This window comes from Capra hircus, chromosome 7 (assembly GCF_001704415.2).
Source record: "Capra hircus breed San Clemente chromosome 7, ASM170441v1, whole genome shotgun sequence".
In the NCBI taxonomy this organism is placed as follows: Eukaryota; Metazoa; Chordata; class Mammalia; order Artiodactyla; family Bovidae; genus Capra; species Capra hircus.
The window spans coordinates 40,995,600-41,010,818 of NC_030814.1; the positions used below are offsets into that span (position 1 = coordinate 40,995,600).

At 38.7% G+C, this 15,219-nt stretch overlaps 1 non-coding gene across 1 annotated transcript; it reads left to right on the forward strand.

Annotated features, from left to right (window-relative positions):
* On the forward strand, nucleotides 262-333 carry TRNAC-GCA. The gene has a single exon. It is a non-coding gene; the product is annotated as a tRNA-Cys (tRNA).

The following is a 15,219-nucleotide window of genomic DNA, read 5'->3' on the forward strand; positions in this document are numbered from 1 at the left end:
ATCCCATCCTCTCCTTCCTCCCCTCCCACCATGTCCATAAGTCTGTTCTCTATGTCTGTGTCTCCATTGCTGCCCTACAAATAGGTTCATCAGTATCATTTTTCTAGATTCCATATATATGCATTAGTATGTGATATTTGCTTTCTCTTTCTGATTTACTTCACTCTGTATAATAGATTCTGCATTTATCCACCTCATTAGAACTGACTCAAATGTTTTCCTTCTTATGGCTGAGTAATATTCCATTGTACATATGTAGCTTCCCTGGTGGCTCAGGCGGTAAAGCGTCTGCCTGCAATGCGGGAGACCCAGGTTCGATCCCTGGGTAGGGAAGATCCCCTGGAGAAGGAAATGGCAATCCACTCCAGCACTCTTGCCTGGAAAATCCCATGGATGGAGGAACCTGATAGGCTACAGTCCAGGGGGTCACAAAGAGTCGGACACGACTGAGCAACTTCACTTTCACTTTCAATATTCCATTGTACATATGTACATATGTACCACAGCTTCTTTATCCATTCATCTCTTGATGGACATCTAGGTTGCTTCCATGTTCTAGCTATTGTAAATAGTGCTGCAGTGAACATTGGGGTACGTGTGTCTTTTCAATTTTAGTTTCCTCAGGGTATATAGCTAATAGTGGGATTTCTGGGTCATATGGTAGTTTTATTCCTAGTTTTTTAAGGAATATCCATACTGGACAATGATCTTTAATGTCACTTTCTGCTTGTACTCTGAACATACCATGTCTTATAGTATATTTTCAAGTTGCAACAGGACATAAAGATTTGTATTTTATTAGTGACTTTGTCTTTTTACATAATATTTCAAGTTTTATTGCTTAAATGAGAAATTTAGATACATCTAATTCATTTATTCATGCTAGACCTGGAGAAGGAAATGGCAACCCACTCCAGTATTCTTGCCTGGAGAATCCCTGGACAAAGGAGCATGGTGGGCTAGAGTCCATGGAGTTGTAAAGAGTCGGACACAACTGACGGGACTTAGCACAGCACTTGTTCATTCAACAATAATCACTGACCATCTGCTATGTGATAAGCAGGGCTCTAAGTGCTACAGATACATCAGTAAATAAAACAGACAAAACTGCCTGCTTTCGTTGGGTTTGCATTCTTTTCAGGAGAGACAGACAATAAGAAAAAATAGCAAGTGATATCATATTTTATATGCTGATAAGTGCTATGGAAAATAACAGAACATAGACGAGCACAGGGGGAATAGGGAAGGGTTTGCAATTTTAAGTGGGGAGGTCAAGGTAAGTTTCACTTGAGCAAAGACTTGTAGCAAAGCAAGGGGTGAAACATTCAGATTTCTGGGAGGGGAGCATTTTAAGTATGACTGGCATTTTGAGGAAAAGAGGAAATTTATGGAACAGAATGATCAAGTAGAAGAGTAAAAAGAAATAAAGTCAGTTAGGTAACAGGGGTGTGAATTAAGGCCTTTTGTAAATAAGGATTTTTATTAAAAAAAAAAAACAACCTTTTACTCAGAGTCAGATGAGATGTCAATGGAGCTTTTTGAGCAGAAAAGTGGCATGACCTAACTTACATGTTTTAACAGAATGATTCTGGCTGCTGTTTGAGAATAGACTATTGGGATAAGCAAGAATGGAAGCATAGAGACCAGTTAGTAGGTTTCCACTATAATGCAGGTCAGAGATGATAGAAGCTTAGATTAAGGTGGCAGTAGCAGAAGTGTTGAGAAGTGGTTGGATTCTAGGTATCTTTTATGAGATTTGCTGATGCTTTGGATGTGGGGTATGAGATAATGAAGAAAATCAAAGATGATAAAAGTTCTTGGCCTAAACAATCGGAAGGTTGGCAAAGATATGAATAGGGCAAGTTTGTGGGAGGAAGATCAAGACTTTCTTTTGGACAGGTTGGATTTGCTTTCTAAAGGCAAAAACCCTAACACAACCCATGTTTCATGGGAGACAACTGTTTAGTTACTTTTTATTGACATAATGAGAGGGGGAAAAAATCTTCTGTAGGTACTTGGCAAGGAGATGAGTTGGAAGGGATGCAAAAAACATGAACACTTCCGAAGAGCTTTTACTTCCAGTCCTATCACTTATTGGTGTACCACTTATGGGAGGCATCGAGTTTTATACGTCTCAGTTTCCCCATCTCTGCGAAGGAACCCTGCATTTAGCCCCTCCCTGTAAAGTCCCAAAATTAGGGAACAATACACAGACAGACAGGCACTCACATGCACCCACACATGCACCCACACATGCACCCACACATGTGCAAACAGCAAATGAGCCCATGATACCGCATGAGCCCTTCAGAACTTGGATGCCAACTAGAGATAAGGGAGTAAAGCAGAAAATACTGACTTGACTCAGTATAGCTAGAATGAACTAATATTGTGTTTTCTGCTATCAAAAACAGTCTCAAAGGACTTCCCTAGTGGTCCAGTGGTTAAGACTTTGCCTTCCAAAGCAGGGGTGCAGGTTCGATCCCTGGTTGGGGAGCTAAGATCCCACATGCATTGAGGCCAAAAAAAAAAAAAAAACATAAAACATGAGCAATATTGTAACAAATTCAAAAAAAGACTTTTAAATGGTCCATATCAAAAGCACTTTAGAAAAAGATAGTCAAAAAAATGAGACCAAGTTGAGTTATCAAAACCTAAAGTGACTTCTTTTTGCACAACTAATTATTAAATCCACATTTTTACTATTACTAGCTTTTGAAATCACTTCACATTTTCTGTCTTCCATGAAGACCTTCTTGATAGGCTCACCAGGCTACCCATCTGATACTCAGTACACATAGTCTTGGAGAAGGCAATGGCACCCCACTCCAGTACTCTTGCCTGGAAAATCCCATGGACGGAGGAGCCCGGTAGGCTGCAGTCCATGGAGTCACTAAGAGTCAGATACGACTGAGTGACTTCACTTTCACTTTTCACTTTCATGCATTGGAGAAGGAAATGGCAACCCACTCCAGTGTTCTTGCCTGGAGAATCCCAGGGACAGGAAAGCCTGGTGGGTTGCCATCTATGGGGTCGCACAGAGTCGGACACGACTGAAGTGACTTAGCACACATAGTATTACATTGTTATTTATCTTTTATTTATATAGCTTGAGTCACCTCCTTGAATTCATCAATATTTTCAACTCAACAAGGCTTTTTCTTACAGCACTGTATAGAATTGCTTTTAGCCACAAGTAACAAACAATATCAGACTTTATTTTGGGGGGGCTCCAAAATCACTGCAGATGGTGATTGCAGCCATGAAATTAAAAGACACTTACTCCTTGGAAGGAGAGTTATGATCAACCTAGATAGCATATTCAAAAGCAGAGACATTACTTTGCCAATGAAGGTCCATCTAGTCAAGGCTATGGTTTTTCCAGTAGTCATTTATGGATGTGAGAGTTGGACTGTGAAGAAAGCTGAGCACCAAAAAATTGATGCTTTTGAACTGTGGTGTTGAAGACTCTTGAGAGTCCCTTGGACTGCAAGGAGGTCCAACCAGTCCATCCTAAAGGAGATCAGTCCTGGGTGTTCATTGGAAGGACTGATGTTAAAGCTGAAACTCCAGTACTTTGGCCACCTCATGTGAAGAGTTGACTCATTTGAAAAGACCCTGATGCTGGGAGGGATTGTGGGCAAGAGGAGAAGGGGACGACAGAGGATGAGATGGCTGGATGGCATCACTGACTCGATGGACGTGAGTTTGAGTGAACTCTGGGAGTTGGTGATGAACAGGGAGGGCTGGCGTGCTGAAATTCATGGGGTCACACAGAGTCAGACACGACTGAGTGACTGAACTGAACTGAACAATGGATATGGCTTGCATAATTTCACAATTTAATTGTTTCTGGCTATTTCAGGGCTGATGCAGAAGTTTAGCAATATCAACCAGTACACAGACTTGCCCTACCTTTTTGCTCTGCAGTCCTTACTGTGATGTCTTTCCCTGACTCCAAGCCCACTCCTCAGGTTAACTATTCTTCATAGTTTGACATCTATTCATGTGGATACTACCCCCTCATTTATTTTTATTAAAAGGCTATCATAGTATCATTCATTCATTTGACAAATATTTAAAAACACTTACTATATGCCATGGATAGTTGTAAGAGCTGGAAATACAAGTGAATGGGACAGATTCTTCAGAAGCATGGTTTGTTCACAATTAACAGTCATCTCCTCAGTCTTCTTGAAGAACTACCTCTTTCTTATTTTTTTAATTTTTATTTATTTGGATGCACTGGGTCTTAGTTGGGGCACGCGTGATCTTTTAGTTTTGGCATGCGGGATCTACTTCCTTGACCAGGAATCAAACCCAGGCCCCCTGCATTGGGAGCATGGAATCTTAACCATTGGACCACCAGGGAAGTCTTCCTCTTTCTTATTAATAGCTTTCTGCTATCCCATTGGATGATTCCACCAGAATGTGTTTAACTACTCCCTTTTTAACAGACACTATAATTCTACCTTTCTACCATTAATTTCATACAAGATTTTGATGAACTTCCTTTAAATCTATCCTACAAACACACATAGGAGTCTCCTTTGGCTAGCTTTCTGAAGCAGCTTGCTATATCATAATTTTTCCCTTTTCTCAACACTTGGCATAGTGTTTTACAGCAAAGGGTGTTTCAACAGCATTTACTCAATGATCAGTCTCCACAACCATCCCTACCTGATTAACCATCCCTTGAACTTTCTGCATGACTTTTTTTTTTTAATGTTTCAATAAGAGACTGAATTCTTGCATTAAGACAAATAAAAACGCAAAACCCTAATTCTGTTTTGTAGGATTTAAGTTATAATTCACTCCAATTTATTAAAAGGATGCTTTGGGGCTTTTTACAACAACTTGGCATTTTTAATATGTTCTCATCATAAATTTTGTAAAACATTGTGTTTTTAAGGAACAAATTTTCAAACTGGCTTTTGAAAGTGTGTCCCCAGAGAACTGCTGTGGGTTGCTACTGACGCGAAGAAAACCAAACATTTACCATGTGGAATTATCATCTGCATATCCACAGGAGCCCTTCCCAGAGGCTGTCTGGGGACCAGAGCCCCCAAATTGCATTTATGCTATGTGACGAACAGCAGGGAAGATGTCTAGTTTTGTGTCTTGCTCGTCTGATGTGGGTGCCAGTAAGTGACAAAAGAGCACAAATGGTCTGTTTGTGTTAAGTGGAAATTGATGTGGGCTATCACGTTAAAGTACTTATTAAATGTGCACTTTTTTGCATGAGTGTTATTTAATAATGAAGGGTAACAGAATTTCAAAGGCTTGAACCCATGTAAAACTGCATGTAGTATCAGTCAATGATGGCTATGAAGAGGAATGTCATAGTTCAGTAATTTGTGAACTTGGAGAATGAGAGCAAATTCTCCATATTTGAGAATGAAGAAACTAGCAACAAATGTTTGGGTGTATAAAAATTCAAACATATGGGGTTGTATAAAAGTTCAAACGTATGATGAACGTTTGTTCATCAAAACGAACCTGAGTGGCTTAGAGCATTTTTTCAAACCTTTTGACTGCAACCCACAGTAAGAAATAGATTTTATATCATTACCTCATGTAGACACATATGTACATGCCACACACGTGACAAATGTAAGTTTCATAAAATAATACCCTTACCACATGGTATTTTCCATCTTATTCCATTCCATTTCAGTTTTCAATGATGTTTCTGACTCACTGAACTGATTTCAGGACTGACTGATTGAAGGTTTATTATTATTGATGGTCAGCAGCTATCCACTAAAACTAGGGGAAAAAGCTAACTTCATGAATGTTGGAAAACTCAGGCATGTAACTGTCACATAGCTCAAGTTTTAGAGTCACAAAGATCTTGGTTTTAGTCCTAGCTCTATCACTAGTCTATCACTTGGGAAAGATGCTTAAGTTTCATAAGCCTCAGTTTCTCCATCTGTGAAATGGGGATAAAAATAGTATCTATGATATGATAGGCTCTCAAATGATAGCTACCATCACCAATGTCAGGCGGATAATGATGTTGATGGACTCACCCAGCTTGAAATATGTCCCAGAAAAGTGAACATAATCTAGGAGAGAGCAAGCCTTACAAAATGAATGAATCTTCTATGGTTGTATCATTCTATTTACAAATTACGCAGGCACCCAAATAAAGGTTTCTTAGAAAAAGAATGATAGTGTTTTCCAAGTACTAAAAGGCACAGTTTATAACATAATCCTAAGACAAGTACATATGCAGGTATGTTCATAGCAGCACTATTCACAATAGCCAAAAGGTGGAAACAGCATAAATGACCATCAACAGATTAACGTCAAATACACAATGGAATATCATTTAGTCACAAAAAGAAATAAAGTACTGAAACATGCTACAACATGGATGATCCTGCAAACCATGCTGAGAGAAAGACGGCAAACAGAAGTCACATACTATATGATCTCATTTATATGAAATATCCAGAATACAAAAAGCCATATAGACAAAATGCAGATTGATGGCTGCCAGAAGTTGAGAGGAGGAAAGAGAGGGAGAAAATGCTTAATTGGTAGGGGGTTTTACTTCGGAGTGATGAAAATGTTTAACTAGATAGAGGCAGTAGTTGTACAACATTATGAATGTAGTTGATGCCGCTGAATTGTTTGCTTTAAAATGGTTGATTTTACGAGATGTGAATTCCACCTCAATTTTCCTAAATGAGAATGCCTAGCACATAGGGAGAAACCCAATAATTATTAGTAAATTTTATTACCCATTTTCTCTATATAAATATATTATTACATTCCTATTCTTAAAAGATGGATACAATCCAGAGGCATTAAGTCTGTCTTAGTAACATTCTAACTAAAAAGAAATTCACAGATTCTCCTCAAGAGACAGAAAGAGAAGACAGCATCTAAAGAAAGCGATGTATTTAATACACACAAAACTCCCCCCAGAGCCACACAAATAGATGGAAGATGGAGCAACCAGCCAAACCTGAATGCAAAAACACAGCACAAACCTGAAGGAAGAAAGCAATATTTATAAATATTTTTTAAAAGTGAACTTACTTATTTAATCTGGAGGTGAAGTCTGTAATGGGGAGACCCCTCTCATGAGACCAACAAGCTTGAAGAGAAAAAGAGAGTGATTGAGGGAAAAATACATTTTTAAGATTTTTTTTCTTATTGAGATATTTTTGACGTACAACATTTTGTAAGTTTAAGGTATGGAATATATTGATGTGATACATTTATTTGCAATCCACCTGCAATGCGGGAGACCTGGGTTTGATTCCTGGGGTGGGAAGATCCCTTGGAGAAGGGAAAGGCTACCCACTCCAGTATTCTGGCCTGGAGAATTCCATAGACTGTATAGTACATGGGGTCGCAAAGAGTCGGACACGCTGAGCGACTTTCACTATCATTGTAGCATGAGGTAATACCTCTACCAAGTCACATAATTATCATTTCCTCTACTACTGGGAACAATTAAGATCTAGTCTCCTGGTAAGTTTAATTTTTTTGTTCATAGTAGAGTTTTGTATCTATAATCACTGTACTGCATATTAGATCTAATCTATTAGTTGCATACAATAAAAAATTAATAGGAGTAAAGTAACACTCTATATTTAGGTGTCCTAAAACATCTATAATTCGGCGTGTTTTAAAAGGTATAAAATCAGACTTAGGAGCTAAACATTAAAACAAAAAAAAGATGTGGGGTTTCAATTAAATAACTGCTGTGTGGCTGCTTTAAAAAAAAAAAAAAAAAAAGCAGAGATTTCACTGATAGAAGTACAGTGCTCATATCCACAGCAGGGAAGTTCACAGTCCCACTATAATCCCTATACCGAGTACCACACTTTAAGAGAGGCACTGATCCACAATAGTACCTTCACAAGAGAATACGTTTGGTTGGCAAATGGCCTAGGAAAATATTTCAACAAAAACCAAAGGGATATCGCCTATACAAAGAAGCTTGGGAGTCACATTCTAAGTGAACAAATGTGAAAAAACTTTCAGTGAAAATTATCTATTGAAAAAATCCTCACAAACAACGAGGATTTACCGTATAGCACAAGGAAATTTATCTTCCCTGGTGGCTCAGACAGTAAAGAACCTGCCTCCAATTCAGGAAATGGGGTTTGATCCCTGGGTCGGGAATTCCCCTGGAGAAGGGAGTGGCAACTCACTCCAGTGTTCTTGCCTGGAAAATTCCATATCTCGTAATAGACTGTAATGGAAAAGAATTGACAAAAAATATATATAGACCTATACATATATATATATATATGTATGTATGTATAACCAAATCATTTCTCTGTATACCTGAAATGAACACAATATTGTAAGTCAACTATACTTCAACTTTTAAAAAGCCTCCAAGCCAACTACAGAATACATACATATACATATAGATAGATAGATAGATAGATAGATAGGTATTCTTTTGTTTATACACACTGAAGTTTGAAAACCCCAGAGGGACAAGCGAAAGGAATGCATTGATGCAACTGAATAGACTTCAAATCTTGAGGATAGTTTATCAACTCTTAGAAGTGGAATGGGAGGTTGTATCAGTTTCCTAGGGCTGCTGTAACAAAATACTACAGACGAGGGGGCTTAAAACAACAGAAATATATTTCCCCCACAATTCTACACAGTTGCTCGGCATCTGAAATGAAGATGTCAGCAGGACCACACCCTCTCTGAGACTTCAGATAGACTCCTTCCTTGCATTTCCGTAGTTTCTTAAAGGGGCATCAAATCTTGATGTTCCTTGGCCTTGTAAAAAATTAATAAACAGAAACCTCAATTAAATAGTCAGGAGACCAGAAGGGGGAGCTCCCATTACCTCTGATAATAGCATAGTCCAGCGTGCAGTAGACCAACCTCCTCTTTTCTCCTGGCAACAACTCAACTAATGAAAAGTTATGGACTCTTTGTTTCCTACAGCCCTCCCAAATTCCTTCCCCCCTCTATTAACTGTCCCTCCTTTGCTGTGATGAGACTTGCGTATAGCTTGCCATGGTTGCAGACCCCGCACTGCAATTCTTTCCTGATTCTGAATAAACTCATTTTTGCTGGAAAAGTAACTGGCAGTCTATTTATTTCAGGTCAACAGCCTGCAGCTGCATCACTCAAATCTCTGCCTCTGCTGCCATGTGACGTTCTCCCAGTGCGTCTCTGTCTTCACATGGCACTTTCCTTTTCTTCTAAGGACACCAGTTGTATCAGATTAAGGCCCATCCTAATAATTTCATCTTAACTTGATTTTATCTGCAAAGGTCTGTTTCTAAATAAGGTCACATTCATAAGCACCTGGAAATAAGACTTATCTTTTGGGTGCACACTATTCAACCCATGACAGAGGAATAAACACAATAGATTCTAAAGTAAATTTGCACACAGCACAATATTAGGTTTTATAGCAAGCCCCTACTACATCAATAAATGTTACAGATGTTTGTTGATGTGATAATTAATGTTTGCTAGACTTCCATCTAAATTTTCCTTGTTCCAACCTACATCCATACTATATGAAATTCTGAAAACTTTGGAAAGTTTTAGGAAGGAACTTGGCCAGCTGCTTTCCATCTCTCTAAATGACATTCTTCTGTGTTGACCGGACTAATCATCTTTACTTTCCTGCCCTCAGGCATCTTTCTAGGGGGGTCAGGTTCTAAAGCCATCAGGTAAGTACATTCAAGTGAGATGGGACTGTCTTGGCCTCACTAGTTAATAGCCACAGGCCTCAGTCACCTCATATATATAAAATGGAAAAAAATAATATACCCCCCATATAAGGTCATTATGCATAAGTGAGGTATTAAAAATACCCATGAAAAGTACACTAAGAACTAATGCTGGCCTCTTGTAAATGCCCAACAAATGGCAGCTATGTTCATTGTTATTATCTAAACAAGCTCTATTGTGTGAAAAGAGAGTTAGTGAATTCTACAGTGATTTTAAGTGAATTCTTACAATAGTAAGTAAGCAATTACAGGGCTTCATAAGTGGCCTGGCCTGCTTTGCACAACAGAGTTCCCCATTCATAGATATGTGTAAACAGGGGCTGTGCCCATCTTGTCAGAGATGTCACAGGATGTTTGTTCTCATCTGGACATAGAGGGATAACACCTCCCCCACAGAGTTACTGTAAAGATTAAGGAAATCATACAGGAAAAAGGTGTGACCCAGTGGTTGAAATATAACAAGGTGTTCACGGGGTGGTATTACTATTGTAATCATATCTGTTACCAGGTCATTGTTAGAGAAGAACAGAAAAATCGATCAGAAGTCTCCCTTCTAACTCTCAGCTGACACAGTTTTACAGGAAGACCTATTGATGAGCACATTTTCTAGTTTATTTAATATCTGCCTTGTGAATAAAGAAATAAAGTCTAGGGGTCTAAGTGCTAAGATTTTGAGGGCTCTTAAAAGTGCTTATTCTGAGATATTCATGACAGCAGTATTTATAAAAAATTAAGACTAAGAAATAACTAAAACACAAAAATTAGAGAACTGGATTAAAAAAAAAAAAAAAAGGAGCAGTACATGACTAAGAACACAGGCTCTGGAGTCAGCCAGCCAGGTTTGCAGCTCCACTCAACCTAGGACAAGTTAAATTCTCTCACCACAGTTTCCTGTTATTCAGAGGATTAACAATGTTGTGATGTATATTTTTTAAACCAAGTCATAAAGTACCATGAATAAAATGATTGTTTCGTAAAATGTGTGTGTTTATACAGGTAACTGTAGCATACATATGTGTGCAAATCTGTATACATGTGGGTGATTATGATGTGCGCACATTTGTATACACACATGAATGTGGGCAAGTATGTAGGTAGCAAAGGACTTTTACCAAAGAGTCCAGAGTGTCTCTTTCTCAGCAAGGCCATGTAGGATTTGATCCTGAGAAACTTAACACCCTCTTCTCAACTTTCCCTTCTGTAAAATGTGCATGAGGGTAGGAACTGACTTTTCAGGTTATGAGTGAAGTTTAAGCATGCCAGCATGTGTAAAATGCTTAGAATAATACCTTGCACTGTTTTTACTATTATTTGTAGGAAGCAATATCAAGGATAATTTTTGCTGTCCCCTTTACACCTTCCTTATTGTCTGAAATTTTTTTTATAGTAACTTCCTAGTTTATTTTTTAAAAAAAGGAAAAATTTTTTTTTATTTTAGCAAAATAAGTGAAGGAAGAAAGGGGGAAACACAGAGAGAAAAGAAAGGGAGAGGGGAAGGTGGGAGAAAAGCAGGGAAGGAGGGAGGGAAGACTTGCCCTCTAGTGCTAATTCCAGTTTCCCTGTAGCTGAACTCTTCATTGGATCATTTTAATTGCTATTATTTGAATAAGACTTGAGGGGATTTTTTTCCCCTGGAAAATTAAAAATTATTTTGTAATGCAAATAGTCTTTCTCTCGTATATTTGTCCTATAATTGAGGAATTGGACATTTCTTAAAGGCAACGCAAGCGTGAGTGCCCATTCAGATAAAGGTCATCGTTTCTCTTTTCCTAATTTGAATTTTGATCATTTTTAAACATACAAAAGTTGAAAGAAGAGTACAATAAACACCTGTATAGCCGCCACTTGATTTCAACAAAGATTAACATTTGTCATATTTGTTTTCCCTCTCTCTCAACACAGACATACATACACAGATTGATATAGATAGAAAGATAGATTTTTTTTTCTGACCCAATTAATTTGTGGACATCATCCCACTTTGCCTCCAAACACCTCAGCATGGCTCACTTAAGAATAAGAACATTCTCTTCAATAACCACAATAGTGTTGCTGCTGCTGCTGCCAAGTCACTCCAGTCAGGTAAGAGAAATTACATTCTTACATCAGTAAACATTGCCCATACAACTATTTATTCATCCCATGAATATTTATTAGGACTTACTATCAACCAGTCAAAGACCTATAGTGATGAACAAAATAAATATGGCCCTTGCTCATGGAGTGAGAGACATTTAAATATTGTCACCCAGACCACTATATAATTACTAATGTGGTGTCATAAAGGAAAGTGTCACACCATATATACTTCAAATTTACTTCAGATTACCTACAAAAATAATAACTATGACTAACACTGGTTGCAGTATTAATTAGGAGATTTCCATTTATGTCAGAAATCCAACTGAAACTAGCTTAAGAGAAAAAAGGAATTCATCAGTTCACCCTAGGCACACCCAGAAGCAGAAGCTTAAATGATTACTCCCTTTGAATTTCCAGAACCCACCCTCTTCCTCGGTGTCAATTTAATTCTCAGCCAGCCTCTCTCAAGGGGCCAAAGGGATGATAGTTACTGGAGATCCAGGTATTCAAGAATCTATAGAACTCTATCTCCAGGGAGAGGTCTGAGTATCAGACCCTTACAGAAGACTTGATTTGCCCAACTGAGATCATATGCTCTTTCCAAACCAGTCCTTCAGGCCAAAAGAATGAGGGTTCCCATTGGTCAGGCTGGGTCCTATACCCATCCATTGTGCCTGGGGGACTGGTAGGATTGATGCCATCCAAACTCTAAAAAGGGCTTCCCAGGTGATGCTAGTGGTAAAGAGCACACCCGCCAATGCAAGAGATTTAAGAGACTCAGGTTCAATCCTTAGAACAGGAAGATCCCCTGGAGGAGGGCACAGGCAACCCACTCCATATCCTTGCCTGGAGAATTCCATGGACAGAGGAGCCTGGCAGGGTACAGTTCATAGGGTTGTACAGAGCTGGACATGACTGGAGCAACTTAGCATGCAGTGCACATGCAAACTCTTAAAGAATGGTTCTCATACCAGTATAAGAGGTATTGGATGATCAAAAGCCATCTGGCCACTCCATGGTGGTGTCTGAAATTATGCCTCTTCACAAAGCCTCCATAATAGAGTGCACTGCTACGGCTGCTAAGTCACTTCAGTCATGTCCAACTCTGTGCAACCCCACAGATGGCAGCCCACCAGGCTCCCCCGTCCCTGGGATTCTCCAGGCAAGAGTACTGGAGTGGGGTGCCATTGCCTTCTCCGAATACAGTGCACGCTCCAAACCAAATCAGGCAGGCAGAGATAGAAGGCAAAGGCTTCCAGCTTCTAGCTTGGTCTATGCCTTAACAGGCCAAGTCCACCAGAGGTCAGGGCAGAGCACGAAGTAGGAATGGTCCAGGAGCGGGCTCTTCAACCCTGCTCAAATCAGTGAATCACAACCAGGTCCCTGGAAACACTGAGACTGTAACCACCAGAAATGAAATAGAGGCTGCAGCAAAGGGCCAGATTTCCTTCAGAACTGGCTTTCTAAGGGACAGATGTTGACTGGAGCAGAGGCAGACAGGAAGAGAAAAGTGATTTCTAAAACATTCTCTTCTGCAGCGGCACATGTTATGCTGAAGAAACACAGCTACCAGGGCCTCAGAATCATGCCAAATGAAACGCAAAATGTATCAGGACAGAATCGACCAGAAAAGCTGAATTCTGGGTCTCTACTCCTGCCTACCTGTCTCCACTCGCCTTCCATCACACTTCTGCCCACTCGCTATGTGTGTCACACTGATTGACTTTTTGCAGTTCAATCATACCAAGCTTGTTTCCACTTCAGAGCCTTTGCCCTTGTGGTACCCTCTGCTCGGAGAGTCCTTTTCCTAGATCTTTACTTATCACGCTCCCTTCCTGTCAAGGAAATCTCATGTGAAACATTAGTACTCATCTAAAGTAATGTCCCACCCAGTAGCACTAACACATCACTATTTATTTCTTTCAAATCATTTCTCACCCTCTCAACGTATCTGTTAACTTGTTGCTTACCCACCTCACAATAAAGCACAGCAAACTCAGGGATTTTGTTCTGCAGTTTATCCAGCACCAGGAACAGTGCCTCCTCAGAGAACAAAAGCCTCAGAGAACATTTGATGAGTGAACAAACTAATGAATGAGCCACAGTGAACCACATATAAAATGACATGGCTAGATTATACGGTATTAGCAATGGCTACCATACATATATATTTGACATTTTTTTTCCAGCCCTAACAAGATTTCGAATATTCTCAGGACCTCAAATATCCAAAATGATGTTTCTCTTGCCAAAATTCCTCACTTGGCCATTCATTTATATGGCTTAGTTCAGAACCTTTCAAAATAACTTTTCGCTGCATAAATATTTATTCAAATAAAAGTTCACCTAAAAGCCCTGTATGAAAAACAATAGAAAAAAATGTGTATTAGCCCAATTAAAAAAAAAAAAACCTCCAACAACCTTCAGAAACAGGAATCATAAAGACCATCATCAATGACCACAAGGTAACTAAGTTGAATGGAAGACATTTCTCTTGCAGAAGTATTCTAGCTAATAAATGAAAGTGTGATAAATTTATAATTTTGCTACTTGTCATGATTTAATGGATCTCAACAATGAGCATGGAAGCCTACTAATTAACATCACAAAATGAGAGGCCATCAGCTTCCTGGAAAAGGAACACATCACCACCCATCTTACCAAAAAGATTACTTCTAAATCTGACCAACCTTAAGATTTTAACTATCAATTTACAGAAAGTACAGAGGAAAATGTGTTAATGTATACAACAGGAATACAATCAGGCAAATCCAAAAAGTAGTAAATTAACAACATGAATTGCTCAAAAATAAATAACAAGATGGGGACAGGGAGGAAGGAGATGGAGTTAGATTGAAAGAAGCTTAAATTCATATCGACCAATCAAAATATATGAAGAATTTTTGGATTCTGATCCAGGCATATAATCTGAAAAACAAAAATGTTCAAAACGCATAAGACAATTTTAGTACTGCATAGATGATGATTCTGAGGAATCATTTTTAGAATAACATTTAAGTTATATTTCTTATAAAGAATATTTTTATTTTGTATCTCTAAAATAAAAACTGAAATGAGTAAAATGAAAAAAAGAAGTTAATAAAGAGACAAATTAAAAATCCTCACATATTTGGACATTTGAAAATATACTGGGCCCAGCCACTATGGAAGACAGTATGGAGATTCCTTAAAAAACTAGGAATAAAACCACCATATGACCCAGCAATCCCACTCTTAGGCATATATCCAAGGAAGCCAAAATTGAAAAAGACACATATATCCCATTGCTCATTGCAGCGCTATTTACAATAGCTAGAACATGGAAGCAACCTAGATGTCCATTGACAGATGAATGGATAAAGAAGTTGTGGTACATATACACAATAGAATATCACTCAGT